Source organism: Hyaena hyaena, unplaced genomic scaffold, assembly GCF_003009895.1.
Source record: "Hyaena hyaena isolate Hyena2069 unplaced genomic scaffold, ASM300989v1 scaffold_826, whole genome shotgun sequence".
Lineage (NCBI taxonomy): Eukaryota > Metazoa > Chordata > Mammalia > Carnivora > Hyaenidae > Hyaena > Hyaena hyaena.
Window position 1 is genome coordinate 579,190 of NW_024081449.1, and position 17,529 is coordinate 596,718.

At 37.9% G+C, this 17,529-nt stretch overlaps 1 protein-coding gene across 3 annotated transcripts in view; it reads right to left on the reverse strand.

Annotated features, from left to right (window-relative positions):
- Positions 1 to 17,529, reverse strand: part of SLC44A5 (solute carrier family 44 member 5) — a 424,123-nt gene that overhangs the window by 386,086 nt on the left and 20,508 nt on the right. For all 3 annotated transcript variants that reach the window (XM_039219401.1, XM_039219403.1, XM_039219402.1), the window contains exon 2: positions 8,639 to 8,710. The gene's annotated coding sequence lies outside the window, so the exon portion shown is untranslated. The remainder of the gene's footprint in view (positions 1 to 8,638; positions 8,711 to 17,529) is intronic.

Genomic DNA, 17,529 nt, shown 5'->3' on the forward strand with positions numbered 1-17,529 from the left:
ACAAGAAAGGGCCTTATTCAGAAACCATTCTGTAACAAAGAAGTATTTTGTCTGTTTTGTGTAGTCAGTCCAAAAACCTGAATGAAATGTTCTCTGGTATTCCAGTTTAGATACTATAATACTATTTAGAAAAAATATTTTTACATAATATTTTAAATGATAGCCATAAGGATTAGTTAAGAATAATTAAAGAAATGTGGTAAGATAAATTGTGGGGTGGGGGTGACACCTGGATGGTTCAGTCAGTTGAACATCTTACTCTTGATTTCAGCTTAGGTCATGATCTCACGGTTCTTGAGTTCAAGCCCTGCATCAGGCTCTGTACTGACAGTGCAGAGCCTGCTTGGGATTTTCTCTCTCCCTCTCTCTCTCCTCATCCCCTGCTCATGCACCCTCTCTCTCAAAATAAATAAATAAACTTTAAAAAATTGTATGTGTGTGCACATATATAATTAAGAGAATTATATATAATATATAAGTTACATACATATTATATATTTAAAAGAAAAGTTTGATTGGAAAATATTCAGGTAAGTAATAGAGAATATAAAGCAAAAGTCTGAATTATACTGCTCAAATTTAGATCTGTACCCTACAGTATATATTAAAAAAAAAACACTGGCTTATTACCCATGTCTCTACATATTTAAATTTTTTTAAATATTAATTTATTTTTGAGAGAGATAGAAACAGAGTGAGAGCATGAGAGGGTCAGAGAGAAAGAGGTAGACACAGAATCTGAAGCAGGCTCCAGGCTCCGAGCTGTCAGCACAGAGCCCAATGTAGGGCTTGAATTAACAAACCATGAGATCATGACCTGAACCAAAGTCAGACACTCAGATCAGCCAGGAGCCCCTCTGCATATTTAAATGGTATAACGTTATGTTAAAATATTCTGGCCATCAAAGACATCAAAACATATTTTCACCTCATATACCAGAATATTATCTAAATACATGCTGGCTCCTTGTTACAAATTGTAATATGCCAATGGAGGATCCTGACCCAGGAACATGAAAAGTATTGTAATCTGCTAACATCAAAACCAAAGAAGTATTGATGGCCTCTGCAGAAAAATTAGAGCTGTGTTTCCTTTGTGGAGAATTGGATTCAAATTAGGCATTCTAATTTTATGCTGAAGTGATCCACTCAGGTGGGGGAAGAGCAAATTTATTTTCAAGTGTCAACAGACACTATCAAAGCTTATCAGTTTGGCTATGAGGATTTTGTGAATGGATCACTTTCCTGTCATAATAACCCCAAATGGAATGTCAGTATCTGAAATTGACCTGGAATCATTAATTTTCAGAATGAGAGAATAAATAATTAAAAATTATTTATAAATTGTTGCCCATTACAAATATTTACCTGAAATCTCTATTCCAGGTTAAATCATAATGAGGTCACCTACCCATCAGCATCACTAAGTCAGACCATTTTCCCAGGCCATAACAAGTGAGGAAATCTTTCCATCTATTTCCATCTGAATAGGCTCACATTAAATTATGCTAAAAAACAAGCATTCACATTATTGAAAGGATGCAAAACACTGATTAGTTCATCCTCAAAATGTTTAACAAGATCTCAGCAGGAGATTAAAGGAAGTCTAAAGAGAATAATCAAGCTCATGCTTAACAGGAAAATTCACCTAGTCTTACAAAATTGTCATTAATGCACAAAGTTACAACAGCAATAACTATGGCCAAAGCTGTACCTCCATGTATGGGAATAAAACTCAGAACTAAAATTTATATCAGAGTGCTTTATAGGAATGGGATCATTTTGTAAATGGGTGCAGCTTTATGTTAATGTTTGTCATAACAAGGTCCAGCACTTTTCATATTAGAACTTGGCAGAACTATCCTTCCAGATGGTCATAGTCATTTCCATTTTTACTACACACATTTGTTTCTCCTTCACTCAAGGCAATAGAGTGGAAAGGTGTCAGATCCAGGTTCAAGTCCTAGCTTTGCACTTACTACTTTTGCAAATCATTTTACCTCTTTGACTCTCAGTTTCCTCTTCCATAAAATGAGGGTAATGATTCCTACCTCTAGGAGCTATTAAGAGAATTAAATAATATAATTTATCCAGAATGCTTGGCACTGGAAAGCTACTAAATAAATATAAGAGGCTTTCCCTACCCGGTATGGATACAGCTTTATAAGGAGTAAAGTGGCATTTGAGACAGAAACTTTTGAAATTTTGTGCAACTCAATTTTTCTTCCAAAACTTAATATTGAAGGTGCTATTTTTCACACTGATGCATTATTCAAATGTAAAAAAAGAGAGAGAGAGAGAGAGAGAGAAAGAAAAACATTGCTATTTTTAAATAGCATGCAATCCACTTCAGGCTATCTGTTCATGACAATGATCCAGGAACATTATTGCTGTAATGAGGCACTTCTGAAATCAGTTTTTGGGGCCTGTGAGAACCGGGAGAAAATAAAATGCCACCAGAAGTTATTGAGACCCAGTGTCTGATGATTAGAGTATCATCTCATACAAAATTAAAAGGGGCAGGAGTTATTCCAGTACTAGTTATATTAGGATAAAAATACATGTAATAGTCTCCTCGAGTCTACTTGGAACAACTAAAGTGCTTCTATAAAATTCAGAAATCATTAGATAGAATCAAATTATCAATTAAAATGCCTTTATTTTTCAAAGGTCTAAGGCTGAGTCTATGGAAAAAGGTCAATGCCAACTATACTTAAAGCAGTTTCTCTCACTGTAATTTTAAGCAGTCATACAAAATAGCACTAGAACAAAGCCTTATTACCAGCGTGAAAATATATCATGCTGCCAAAAGGTAAATATTTTTATCATCTCTAACAACCTCTTTTATCAAAACCTTCGTGAAAATATAGCTAGATTTTTAAAAATAACTCAAAGATGTATATACATGTGAATGATCTGTAAATTATGTTAATAAGTTATCTTGATACAATACAGAACACAGCAGAAAAGATTTCACTCAAAAAGTTGGACTGATAGGGGAGCCTAGGTGATTCAGTCTCTTGAGCAACCAACTCTTGATTTTGGCTCAGGTCATGATCCAAGGGTCATGGGATCAAGCCCTGCATTGATTCTCTCTCTCCTTCTGCCCCCTCCCCTGCTAGCACAAGCTCAATCTCTCTCTCTCTCAAATAAAAAATAATAATAATAAAATAAATTTTTAAAAAGTTTGGACTGACAATGCATTTCTTTAACAAGAGATATAAAAGATTTTAGGACAAACTAAAGAAATGGCTCTTACATGTTCTGAAACAAATAACAACAGCTAACACTTGTTTAATCTTAAAAAAATGAATAACCAAAATTTCAAAAGGTTGTGTCTCAAATGCTACTTAATGACTTATAAAGCTCTATCCACACCAGGTCACTCATTTATTCTCAACAATTCTATGGTGTAGGTATTATTAATATCCCTAGTTTATTGTTGAGAGGATTAAGGCAAAAGAGGTTAATTAACCTGTCCAAAAATCATATAATTATAAGTGGAAAAATCTGGATTTCAATGTCTGACTCCAGAGGCTACACTTTAGCTAATATGTTATGTTGTTCCATCTCTGCCTCATGTTTTCACTGGCCAAGTGCTGCATAAGAATGTTGAGTGGAGGCAAAGGTGGGTACTCAATCTACATGGCCTCTTTTAGGTTCCTCAGCCTAATAATTATATGATCTTGGAAGTGGAGAAGTTCAGAAAGAGTCGTACAATCTCTGCACATGCTCAGGTATCCCTGATTTCTTCAGGATGTTGCACTTTATTCCAAAACTAAATGTGAAACAGAAAAGATGCTACCTTCTGAGGCACAGCTCAGTACCACATATTTGACAACCTTAGAAGTTTCCCAGAAAATGTACCTCACCTCCTGCTCTAGCATTAGAAGCTTTCTTATAATTTGCTAAGCAGAAATATCTGATAGTAGCCAAGCAGTAATATTCTATTATAGTAGATTATAAGCAATATTCATTAAAAGAATAGGTGAAATCAGAAAGAGGGTGTTCTTCGGGTACCCAGGGGCTTCTGAGGAATTGCTCATTCCAAAATCCTAAGAGCAGAATTCCAACAGAGTAGTCTGCTTTCATATGGTTGGATGTAAGACAAAAGGAAAAGAATCTTCAGAGTAAATTACTAATAGGTCAAAAAGAAAACTAGAAGAGAGTGATAACACTGCTATCAGTTGCTAACAGAAAAGGTAGCTGGAAGGTAACCTTGAAGGGACATGTGAACTAAAACAAATGCTTAAGGTTTAAGGTCTGAAAGAGCAACTAATAGGCTAGAATAATTCCAAAGCTTAATAAGGTTGGGGAAAGGAAGCAAAGGCCAGTTTGGGGATGATTTAAGCTTACTCATTTCTCTGAGATTATTTTCTAAATTAATTTTATTCCATACAGACATTCAAAGGAAAAGAAAAATAGAATATAAGCTACTTATTATTGGTAGAGCAATTTCTCTGAAATAGAAGCTCATAACTTATTAATGTGTAGCTACAGCTACCCTATAGCTGCAATAATGAGCACATCTTTTCAGCATATAATTAAATACATATACCTCAACACAGGGCATCTTTCCCCACTAATAACACTAATTTATGGATTGACACCTAAGAAATTGACATTGTGGGAAAGCAGTAGATTATGTTTTATACTTTTTCTCTATATAGGAAGCCTTTACATGAAAGTCAGCAAAATAACTGTTGTCACTACAGCAGTAAATAAGCTTAAATAGAATCTCTAATGTTTAATTCCCTTTCTAAAGTAACCTCTACACCCAATATGGGGTTCAACCTCATGACCATGAGATCAGGAGTTGCATGCTCCCCCAACTAAACCAGCCATGTGCTTGCTTCGGCAGCACATATACCAACTAAACCAGCCAGGCACCATCCATCATTCTGTTTTCAAATCAGTTTCCTCTTTACTGAATTCAAATATCACCTCTGCCTAAAGTCATCTCTGATCACACATCTGCAAATAACTTCTCATGCCTGCTAAGCCCCATGACACATACATCTTAACCTCTCTTAACAACAAAGCATTCTGTGAAGATTACCTACTTGTAGAACACAAGCTCTTTGTAGGCAGAATTCATGTCTAATATATTATTTTACCTTCCATGAATAATGCCTGATCCATAGTAAATGCTCAATATAATATTAGTTAATTGGATTTAGACAGAGTATAATAAGTACTCAAAGTTATCTGCTCTTCTGAGATTTCATTAAAATTATAATAATCATTTAAAACACTAACCCATGATATCTCCATCTGGGTTCCTCAGAAGCAAGCTCTAGATAAGGATTTGAAAACAAGCAATTTATGTGAAAGGTAATCCTAGGAAACTTAGGAAGAGGGAAAGGGAGTCCGGAACAGAGGAGAGACAATAAAAGCTTCATTATCAAACAATATAGTCGCACCTGTATCTCACTCCCATTAGGCAACTCTGGAGCCAGTATAGAACATGCACCTTAGAGTTATCCCAACAAAAGTGTGAGGGAGTTGGTGTATTTACTCATCAATTCTGGCTAGACATCGTTAAGAGCTGGTGGGAAGAGACACTGTCTCTCTGCCCCCAGGGGCAGGCAGAGCAAACTCCTACAGCCCAACAGAACCTTCTAAGAGATGCAAGTGCTGACGGGTGAAAAATGGGATAAGTGCTGGGAAACTGGAAGTGGAGAGAACCATAGTGGGCATGAATTTTCAACAGATTCTTGGAAGACAGAAAGCAGATGGAAGACTAGTGACTGAGAAAGAAACACATCCCAGAGTACACAGGGAGAAAGGCTGAAGCTCAGGAAAAGTGGCAGCGACCAGCAGGGAGGGTGGGATGGGGGCTCAATCTACTTTATGGAATCCCAATGTCAGGAATGAGACTCAGAAGTTGAGAGTGAAATATAGGGCTGAAAACAGGAGTTAACTGTAAGGCTGTTTTGCAGGAAGTGGCAAACTATAGCCTACCACCTGTTTTTGTATAGTTAGTGAGCTAAGATAGTTTTTACATTTTTCTGATGTTTGTTTATTTTTGCGAGCACAAGCAGTGGAAGGGCAGAAAGAGAGGGAGACACAGAATCTGAAGCAGGCTCTAAGACTCCGAGCTGTCAGCACAGACCCTGATGCAGGCTCAAACCCATGAACAGTGAGATCATGACCCGAGCCAAAGTCAAACACCCAACAGACCAAGCAACCAGGTGCCCCAGCAGTTTTTACATTCTTAAAGTGCTGTTTAAAAAAAAGAAATACTGTGTGACAGAAGCTGTATGTAGTCCACAAAGTCTAAATATTACCATCAGCTCTTTTTTTTTAATGTTTATTTATTTGAGAGAGAGTGCTCAGGGCAGGGGTGGGTGGGGACAGAGGATCCAAAGAAGGCTCTGTGCTGACAGCAGAGAGTCTGATGTCAGGCTCAAGCTCACAAACCATGAGATCATGACCTGAGCCAAAGTCAGACACTTAACTGACTAAGCCACCCAGGCACCCCTACCATCAGGTCTTTACAAAAAACATTTACTGACGCTCCCCACCTCAGTTTATAGAAAAATCAACTGACACACCAGCCCCTCCCCCATCACAGGAAGTAAGACTGCCTGAAGTCAGATACTTTAACCATGCACAAAAAATCTGAGCTATCTTCTCTGACCATTTTACCTCCTGTGTGCCCTTCCTTCAGAAGTTAACTTGAGGATGTAAGCCAGAAAGAAAGCATACTATTCAAGAAACAAAGAATAATATTCAGGGGAGGGATAAAGTAAGTCTCAGAACCATTGCTTTGAAAAGGTGCTAGAGAGGAGTCAATACAGGCTAGACCTAAGGGGTGTAGTGTCCCAGGAGGGAGGAAAGGGGAACTGAAAAAGATAAGGATGTGATCAAGTCTACAGGCAGAAAGTTTAAATAGTTAATTCACTGGGATTTGAAATTAAGAACATTCGGGGCGCCTGGGTGGCTTAGTCGGTTAAGCGTCCGACTTTCGCTTAGGTCATGATCTCACGGTTCGTGGGTTCGAGCCCCGCATCGGGCCCTGTGCTGGCTGCCAGCTCGGAGCCTGGAGCCTGTTTCAGTCTGTGACTCCTTCTCTCTCTGACCCTCCCCTGCTCACGCTGTCTCTCTCTCTCTCCTAGAAATAAATAAAACATTTAAAAAAAAAAAAAAGAAATTAAGAACATTCTCCACTGAGTGGCAGAGAAGTCCCAACATCAGACTCATAGGGAAGGAAGTGTAATATCAATGTTCTATATATGACTCTACAGTAAATAATATTTATCTGGTCATATTAATAAAAATGCCTCTTATTGACTTTGATGATTGGGACATAGAAGGAGGGAACAAATGGGAGAATTAAGTTATAGCTTATTTCATAAAGTGGGTATTTAAGAGTACTGTCCACAGCTAATGGAATAAGAAGTGAAGACTTAATTATGTTTTTTAAGTATCAAAGGTAATCTGTATGAAAACAGACTATTGATTATTGGATGTAGATAAAAGACAATGAAGAGGTGAAGAACAGTTCAGTCCTAATCTAGCATATCAAGAAGGAAACAAAATGTGTAAAAATTCTTCCTTACAAAACACATTTCTTTATATATATTTATATTAAGCCACAATATCCAGCCACACCCTTCCCTACCCCCAGAGGTGACCACTCTATCTCTGAAATACCATAGCTTTTAATAAATTCTTCTGTATTGTGGGACTTTTTTAACCACATGAATTTATTATTTCAATCAAATCCCATGTTTGTCAACGTATGGATAAGCGAAAATATTCCTCAGAGTGTCACCCTCACAGGTAATATAAAATAAATGTCCTTAAGTGTTATAGAGTCTCATTCTGACTATTAACAGTGACATAAGATGAGTGACTGCACCCCCAAATGAGCCCTACTGCTACAAATGAAGCAGGTTCATTTTATGAAACAAAGGCTGCTCTAATAAATATCATGTAAATTAGCACAAAATAAAATGAAATGGAGTGTAATTCAAACAATGAAGCCAGGAAAAAAGTTTCCTTTCTCTTCCTATGAGAATGTTTGCTGCTTTGAGAAATGGGTCCATGTTTTCACCAAATTGCGGTTCAAATATAGTGGTTGCATCTTCTACCTGGGTCCAGTATTTATGGTAAAGACAATTGTGCACCGAATGCACTGGTGTGCCCAATGCACCAGCAAACATGGCAAATCTACAGACCATCAGCAAAGTCTCAACACATTTCAGTCTCAGCTGAATAAGCTTCACAAGGTGGCATCTGGAAAAAGCTAACAAGAAGGGAAAGCAGAATACATCAAAACTAATACTCTGAATTGCACCTAAGAGTGAACTGTGGAACTAAAAGACAAGAGCAATCTTCTCCCTGTGACATCCTATTAAGAAATCAGGACTCTGGGTGCCTGGGTGGCTCAGTCTATTAAGCGTTTGTCTTAGGCTCAGGTCATGGTCTTGTGCTTTGTGGGTTCAAGCCCCCACATCAGGCTCCATGCTGACATGCTCCGGGCATCTGGCTTTGCACTGATGGGCTCCGAGCTAGTGGCACGGAGCCTGCTTGGGATTCCCTCTCTTTTTTTGCTCCTCTACCCCTTGCACTCTCAAAATAAATAAATTTTAAAAGAAAAGAAAGAAAGAAAAAAGAAATCAAGCCTCACTCATTTCCTGAGTTGCATTTTCAAAAGTTGTTCCAGGTAGACTGCATTGCAGCAAACAAATCTCAAGGAAATCTGGACAGAAAATAAACATTGATATTGTTTGGTGAGTGATCCTAACAGTGCCACTTGGCATCAGCATACCTGAATATCCTAATAGAAAATTCTGTACAACTTGAAATGTATGCAGTTTTAAATAACAGATAAATCTTGATGAATATTGAAAATAATAAATATTCCTGATACTAAACTATAACCCAACAGTGCTGATAAAGCAAACCACTTAATAACTTAAGAGCAGAAACAGATCTGGCTTTTAGTCAAAGCTGTACAGTAAGTAACCTTCAGTGACCCATTTCTACTGAAGCCTCACTCCTGCAAATTACCCCATAATCTGACACCTGCACCCTTCAAGATCAGCCCAATGCTGTTTCTACATTATAAAACACATCTCTCCTAGATGTGGTTCTGTCCTCTCATGGACCCAAGTATTAAGCCTGTATTGTGGGAATCTGAATAACACAAGCAGAGGTGCTGGGGTGGCTTAGTGGGTTAAGTGTCGGACTTCAGCTCAGGTCAAAATCTCAGGGTTTGTGTGTTCAAGCCCCACATAGAGCTCTATGCTGACAGCTCAGAGCCTGAAGCCTCCTTCTGATTCTGTCTTCCTCTCTGTGTCTGCCCCTTCCCCATTTGTGCTGTCTCTCAAAAATAAATAAAATATTTAAAATTTTAAATAAAACAAGCAAATTATTTAAACAATGAAAGATACAAAAGAAGAAAGGCTGATTATGCATTTATGAATATTTGTATACAACATGCCTGAGAACTAACAGGAGTCAAACACAAAAGGCAGCACTATACATGCCTGTGGTGTAATGAACAAGGACAATGAAGAACTGAAGGAAGTTTTAGGGAAGGGGACTCTGGAAAGCACAGTCCAGGGAAGAGGGGTGCTACCATCACCCCATTTTCTAGAGAAAATTTATGACACAGTAAGATGCTTATTAGAGTTTATACAAGTAGAAAATCCAAAAATCATAATCTTTTCATGAAGCTACTAAATTTCTTTTTTTTTTTTTCATTTTTATTTTTTTTTATTTTTTATTTTTTTTACAAATAGTTTATTGTCAAATTAGTTTCTACATAACACTCAGTGCTCATCCCCAAAGTGCCCTCCTCCATGCCCATCCCCCCCTCCCCCCCACATCCATCAGTCCTCAGTTTTTGTCAGCATTCAAGAGTCTCTCATGGTTTGCCTCTCTCCCTTTCCCCCACCATTTCCGCCCTTCTTCTCCCCCTTGGTCCTCCGTCAAGTTCCTCCTAATCCTCCTATACGTGCAAACATATGGTATTTGTCCTTCTCTGCCTGACTTATTTCGCTCAGCATAACACCCTCAAGGTCCATCCATGTTGCTACACATGGCCAGATTTCATTGTTTCTCATTGCCATGTAGTATTCCATGGTATAGATAAACCACATCTTCTTGATCCATTCATCTGTTGATGGACACTTAGGCTCTTTCCATGTTTTAGCTATTGTGGAGAGTGCTGCTATGAACATTGGGGTACATGTGCTCCTATGCCTCAGCATTTCTGTATCCCTTGGGTAAATTCCTAGCAGTGCTATTGCTGGGTCATAAGGGAGTTCTATTGTTAGTTTCCTGAGGAACCTCCACACTGTTTTCCAGAGGGGCTGTACCAGTTTACATTCCCACCAACAGTGCAGGAGGGTGCCCGTTTCTCCACATCCTCGCCGAAGCTACTAAATTTCTACACCCTACACATTTTTAATAAATAATCAAGCTTAACTCCAAATCATACACTGCTTCAATGCAGCATAAGATTAAATTCCCTCAATAAATTATTTTGTTTAACTAAATGCTGCCAGCCACATGTATTTTTATTTGTACATATTAAATATAATGAGTTCAGACTTTAATGCTTTGGTTTAATCATGCAGTAACACAGCATACAGTGTAAGAAAGAAAAAATATTAGCTTTTTATAATATTGTACTTTTCTCTGATGGGACCAATCGCCAAGTGACGAATGATTCATATTATTGACTATGCACTACATTTATACTGATTTGGTGAATGTATTGCTGAATAGTTAACGGTATGTTAGCCATTCGTTTACAAATATATATTTCCAGGGATATCAGGCCAAGATATAAAACATTTCCTGTGAGCTAGTAGGAAACTTAGCCTAGATCATAAGTAATTCTTTAAAACCTGAAATTCCATGATTGTTTATACAAATTATATATAGTCCATACTAACACTATCTTACTTAACACAGAGAGTATATATTTAAATTGCAATAAACTATTTTGCTGAATTACATATAGCACAATGTAACACACATTGTCTGGGCTGGGCTTATATGGAGAAAATAAGTGACAAAAAAGATACCTAAATAGCTGCCATGTGGCAAGTTGAACAATTGTGAGCACATTGGGCCAAACTGAACTGTAAGGATATATTTAACCCTGAACAATGCCATTAGCTATGGACTCCTAGGAAATCAGAATGTTGGGTCAACCAACATTTGAGAAGTATCCGGAGTTTCTCAGAAGCTACAATACTGGCAAGCTTGAGATCAAGACGCATTATACAAACAATGCCAGAAATATAGGGATCAAAATAGGAACTGTTACCACAGTTATTTAGAGCTATGTAGTACAGAAAAGTCTTTCCTGTGGAGGCTGAATTTAGGCAAACAAGCTTGAGCAATGGAATGCAGAAAGGGTCACGGTGACCACCTGACTGAATACAGACAAGTCCATCAGGTGACCCTCCTCAAAATACCCATAGGCCCTAACTGACCAACGGACCAATGGGCTACTTACAATGAGGCACAGTTACCAAGAAAGGAAAAATTCCATATGTAGCCACACCGCCTCACTTTCACTCCTTAATAGTAGTCCCCTCCCACTGACTCATTGCAGATAGCCTCTCCTCTGCTGTCCTGCCCTACACTCCCTTCAGTGTATTCAGTAAACTTCTATTGTCTTTGTTCTGCATCAGGTGAATTATTTAACCTCTCATGCCAATGATTGGAAACCCAATCATTGCCCCACATTTGGGTGACCCTGTCCAATTAAGAGACACCCCATTTAGGCATCACATTTCCCTCTCCAGCTAAGCAAATAGAGAGAAGTAGCTGTCTAGGATAAAGGTGAAGAGAGAGAGAGGAATAGAGCCAGAGATAGACACAGACACAGATAGTGCAAACCACTTAAATTTTGTCCTTTAAGGGGTACCTGGGTGGCACTTGGTTAAGTGCCTGACTCTTGATTTTGGTTCAGGTCATAATCTCAGGGTTCATGACATTGAGCCCAGCAGTGCAGAGCCCACTTGGGATTCTCCCTCTCCTTTTCTCTCTCTGCCCCTCCCCTGATCATATGTGTATGCATGTGTGTGCTTCTCTCTCCCTAAAAATAATAAATAATTTTTTTAAAAAAGATCCTTTAAAAAGAGCCATCTAGAGGCATCAGTCAGTTAAGTCTCTGACCCTTGATTTCAGCTCAGGTCATGACTTCACGATTAAGAGATCTACCCCTACCATGGGCTCCACACTGGGTGTGGTGCCTGCTGAACATTCTCCCTCTCTTCCTCCCTCTCTCTCTCTCTCCCCCCACCGCCCCTTCCCAGCTCATGTGTGCTCTCTCTCTCTCTCTCAAAAACAAATAAAAAGAATAAAAAGAATCATCTATACTACCAGATGTCCTAGATCTCATGGGTGGTAGGACTTTTTCACGTTATTATTTTATGTGTTTCAACATGATGATACTCATTTCTAAATTCCTTAGATGTAAACACCTCAGTATTTAAAATCAAGAGCCGTGGTGTCAGACTATGTGGGTCTTAATCCTGGCCCTCTCACTTCCTGAGTGAATGCGGAGAAATTAACCTTTCTATACTGATAACTTGGCAGAAAGGGGACAATAATACTAACTACCTCATAGTATTATAGTAGTGAGGATTTATCTCTACTTGGATTTCTAACATCTCAAATTCACTATGTCCAACACAAATTCCTGATCTTCTCCTTCCAAACCTGCTCTTTCCATGGTCTTCATGTCTTCACTGTAATTTTAGTCTTCCACTGTTCAGGGCAAAAACCTTGGTCATAATTGATTCTTCAGTTCTTCTCAGATACCGCATGCTATTGGCTGTACCTTCCAAATACATCCACAGTCCAATCAGTTCTCACTATACCCCACCACTGCACAACTCTGTTCCAGGAAGCCTAATTTCCGCTTAGTCTACTCCAACAGCTTCCTGATTGACCTCCTCTTCCAATGTTTGCTCCCCACAGTCTATTCTCAACACAGCAGTTAGAGGCATCCTGTTATAATGTAAGTCAGGTTGTGTCATTTCTCTAGTCAAACCCTTCAATGGCTTTGCATTTCCCCCAAAATAAAAGCCCAAATCTACATGATTAGGTCCCTCATTATCTCCTTAACTTCATCTCCTATTAGTCTCCTCCTTGTTTGCTCCATTCCTGCCTCATGGGCTTCTCTGCTATACCTGGAATGAACGTGCAAAACTACTCTCATCTCAGGGCTTTGCACCTGTTCCCCCCTTCTGAGCCTTCCTTCTTCTAGCTATCCGGATGTCTTTAGCACCCATTTCAGGTCTTTGCTCAAATGCCATGGTCTTAATGAGGGCTTTCTTGACTAATCTTTTTACAATTAAAGAATTCCTGCATTCACTTATACACTCTTTCTTCCTTTATTCCTTTATTTTACCACAAAACTTATCACCACATACTACACTATGTTTTACTTATTAATTCTAATTATTTTGTGTCTCTTCTCCCACTGGACTACAAATTCCCAGAGAGCAGAGGTTTTTCTTTGTTTATTTTCCAGTACACAGCCTCCAGAGCCTAAAGTGATACCCATCACAGAGATGTTTCACAATAACTATTTATTAAGTTATTAAGTAATTGTTGTTATTAAGTACTTAATAACTTTATAAGTGTAAAACCTTTAAAATGTGTCTGATACATATTAAGTGCAGAGTAAGTATTACATATTGTTTGCTCAGTGTATTTTCTTATGTAATCACTTCTATTTTTTTAAGTCTCCTTAGTATATACTTTGATCACAGATTATTTTAGCTTCAAAGCAGTTTACTGTTTCTTAATGTTTTGCTTTTTTTGTTTTCAATATGCAATTAATCTAACATTAATTCTCATGATCATAAAGGTCCAAAGATTCCCTACAAGGATGATCAGTTAAAAACTAGTTTTTAACTGCCTTTAAACAGATATTTTATGCCCTTTAAACAGTCTCTAAATACATTTTCCCTAAGTATATTTTAAGTAAGGATAATTACAAAACTTCCTGGTGATATATAATTTGTATACATTTCTCTATTCATTTTCTATGATTTCTTAAAGGCTATGAGCTAAATGAATTTAAGCAATTAAAAGAATTTTACTCAAGCTCTGAAATAAATTACATTCTTTTTAATGTTTTATTTATTTCTGAGAGAGAGGGAGACACAGAATCCCAAGCAGGCTCCAGGCTCTGAGCTAGCTGCCAGCACATGTTATACCCAGATCGCAGTATCCTCAATGACCAGAGACCACCGGGGAAACCGAGTCACGCATGCAAAGGCAAAGGGCTTTATTACGGGCTCGAACTCGGGCTCCCAGACCTCACCAACGCAGCGGACCCTTGCTGAGAGCCCCGAGCAAAGGCAGAGTAGGGTTTTTATGGGGTTTGTGATGAGGGAGTTACAGAAGTTGTGGCAGGGGAACAGTGATCCAATCATAATTATTCAACATTATTGACAGCGGGTTTAACCATACACATCGTCTAGAGTATTCGTTACTTTTGGCGGGATCCAATTACAACATTTAGAGTACCTTTAAATTCAACCAATTACAGAGCGAGCCTAGGGTCCTGTTCCGACTAACTTTAACATTAGGTAACAGGGTCCTATCTATAGTTTCTATCTATAGGCCTCTCCCTCAGTAATGTGGAGGGTGGTCGCTGGCCTTTCATGATTGGGTGTTGCAAGGGTGGAAGCTGAAACTTAGGCCTTCTAGTTTAGAGGGGAAACTTAAAGCCTGTCATGGAGTCAGTTTGGTTTAGACTTGTGTCCTTACACACAGAGCCCGATGCAGGGCTCAAACCCACAAACCGTGAGATCATGACCTGAGCCGAAGTCGGACGCTTAACCAACTGAGCCACCCAGGCACCCCTGAAATAAATTACAGAAAAAGCAAAGAAAACAATCTGGCATACCATTATTGATGTGAAAATGTTAGGGTTTGGAGCAGATGGCCAAGAAAGAATTCTTGAAGTACCTTCTGTGCAAAAAGGTAGTTTTACTAAAGCATGTGGATAGGACCCATGAGCAACTGAACCCCTAGAGGAAGGTCACTCTGTCTGTCTCAAGGACTTATCAATGGGCTGCAAGTTGTAAGGAAATTTAACTATTTTCTTTTGCATATGTTTCACACATATATTATCTTCCTCTATCATTCTCTTTGCTTCTGTTTAAATTCCATACAAAATAGGATCATAAGTCAAAAATATGAACAGTACTTAGGTGACTGGAATCCAACACAACTAGAGGGTTCTTAATTAGTGCCTCTCCATGCCAGTATAACAATGATAGCAAATGTTCACAGTGTTTATTCTCACTATTGGAAAAGCTTGATTGTTTTGCATAGCTTTGGTGGTATAGGCATTTTATTGTATTATAATCTTTCCCAAGTCAGCTATTAATTTATAGTGTATATATAAGATCTTTAATTAACCCAAAATTCTACTTATCAAATACCTCATTCTCCTCCCAACCAATAATATAGGTATATTGTACCCTATACATTTTTACACACTACCTTAAGTTTAAAAAAAAATCTATGTAGCCAAATTTCAACAGTTGGAATATAAAAACATTTAAAAAAACTACCATGTGAGCTAAAATGGCACATGTTATCATAAATATTCTAATCAATAACAGTCTTCTTGATTAAAAACTGGGGTATTTGGGCTTTACAAGTTCATTTTAAACCAAAGAATGTATTAATTTTTTTAAACTAAAGAATTTAAACCCACAGTTTAAATTCCTAAAGGGAGGAGTTTCAGTCAGGAAATGAAATGGACTATGAATTATGAGCATTAATTTACCAGGAAAGAATTGGTTGTAATCAGGAAAGTGATGCCGGCACCGATGCAAGTACAAAAGGGTCTTTATTACAAGCTCGAGCAGGGGCTCACCAGCCACCAGTGTCATGGCAGCAAGGTGAAGCGAAGAACAATAGTGAACAGGGCTTTTAAGGAGTAAGGGATGGGGGTGTTACAGTACATGTAGCATCATCACATAAGCACCAATTACAATTACAGCTTTGACCATTCAGTATCTGTGAGGTGTTCATTACTTTTGGCGGGACCCAATCATGACTTTTGAGAATCCTTTGAAAATGACCAATTATGAGGTGAGTTCAATGGGCCCACGTGGGGTTCAGGCAAGTGGTGAGAAACTGGCTAGTTTGTATCTGTAGTTCCCAGCCTTGACTCAGACCATAGGAATGTTTTTTTTCTTTTTGATTAGCTGAACTGAGGGCGGTCCGAGGATGGCTTTAGCCTTGAACAATCTGAGGCTTTTCTTGGGACTGGGACTGGAGCTACGTGCAGCCCGAGTTTTCTCTTAATGGAGGACTTAATTTTTGGCTCTTCAGTGTCACACTTGGAAAACTACTGAAATTCAGAATGAAGGGAAATGCTTTGATGAATCAGCTAGATTTGGCCAAAATATATAAATTTAAGTCAAAAGCTATAGAATAAGAATAAATTCTAAGCCCCAGGCAAAATATTTTTAAAAGATCACCTTTACTCCCTTCCCAATACTAATATGTTCCTATTCATCATGAATTTTAAATAAATGCCATTTTTTTCGTGGACCCAGTCCATTTAAGAAATGACTTTCCTACTAATTACACCTCTTGTCAAGAGTCATATATAGTAGGTTAAGACCTTGGAATGTTTTTGCAATGACAGAAGATGAAAATGGTTTTCTCAATAGGTAGGGATTGGAGAAGCCAGAATATATAAAAGAACAAATCTAAAATGACTTGACTTTGCTTTAACAAAGAGAAAATTTTGAGCAGCCAAAATTCAATTATCTACACTAAAAAAAGTAGTCAGTCTATCTCAATCTGCCAACCAGGAGTTAAAAAAAAAAAAAAAGAATTCAGAGAGTATTGTAATACAAAAGGCTAGCCTTTACAATATCAGGTCAAGCATTTGTATGTTAATAATTCAGCTTGTAAAGAGTTGGTATACCATACCATTCTGGCTGTGTATTTTTACAATTTGAAAAGTGGAAACAATCTGATAAGCATATCTCTGTAATATTACATAAGCATATATTTATAAAACATTAAAAGCAAAGAGTGTTATCCAGACACTTCCCAAAACAAAACATAACACAACAAAACAAACAAACAAAAACCAACTATCTACAGCTTAGAGTAAGAAGATTATATTTCTAGGGCCAAATGATGCAAATCTAAGTCCCAGATATACTACTCTTATTATAAGAAGCAAAAAGTAAAACAGCAAAATCTGAAGTTAACCTTTAAAGAATATTTATGGACAGTTGTAGGATCTATGTGCCTAGGCAATAAGATGCTGCAAAATTTGCAGCATCCTGAACAATAAATTACCACCCCCTAAAACAGAGAGGGTGAGCTTATCATATGATTAGCTCTAAAACTTGCAACTTGAGAGTCATATACAAAGTACTTGTGTTTTCTTATGTTGTCTCAACCATATAGTCCAGAGTCCTCTGTACATGGAGAAGAAATAGAGTAAGTATTAGATAACCAGGCTTATTACCAGAACATGCTTATTAGCAGAACATGACA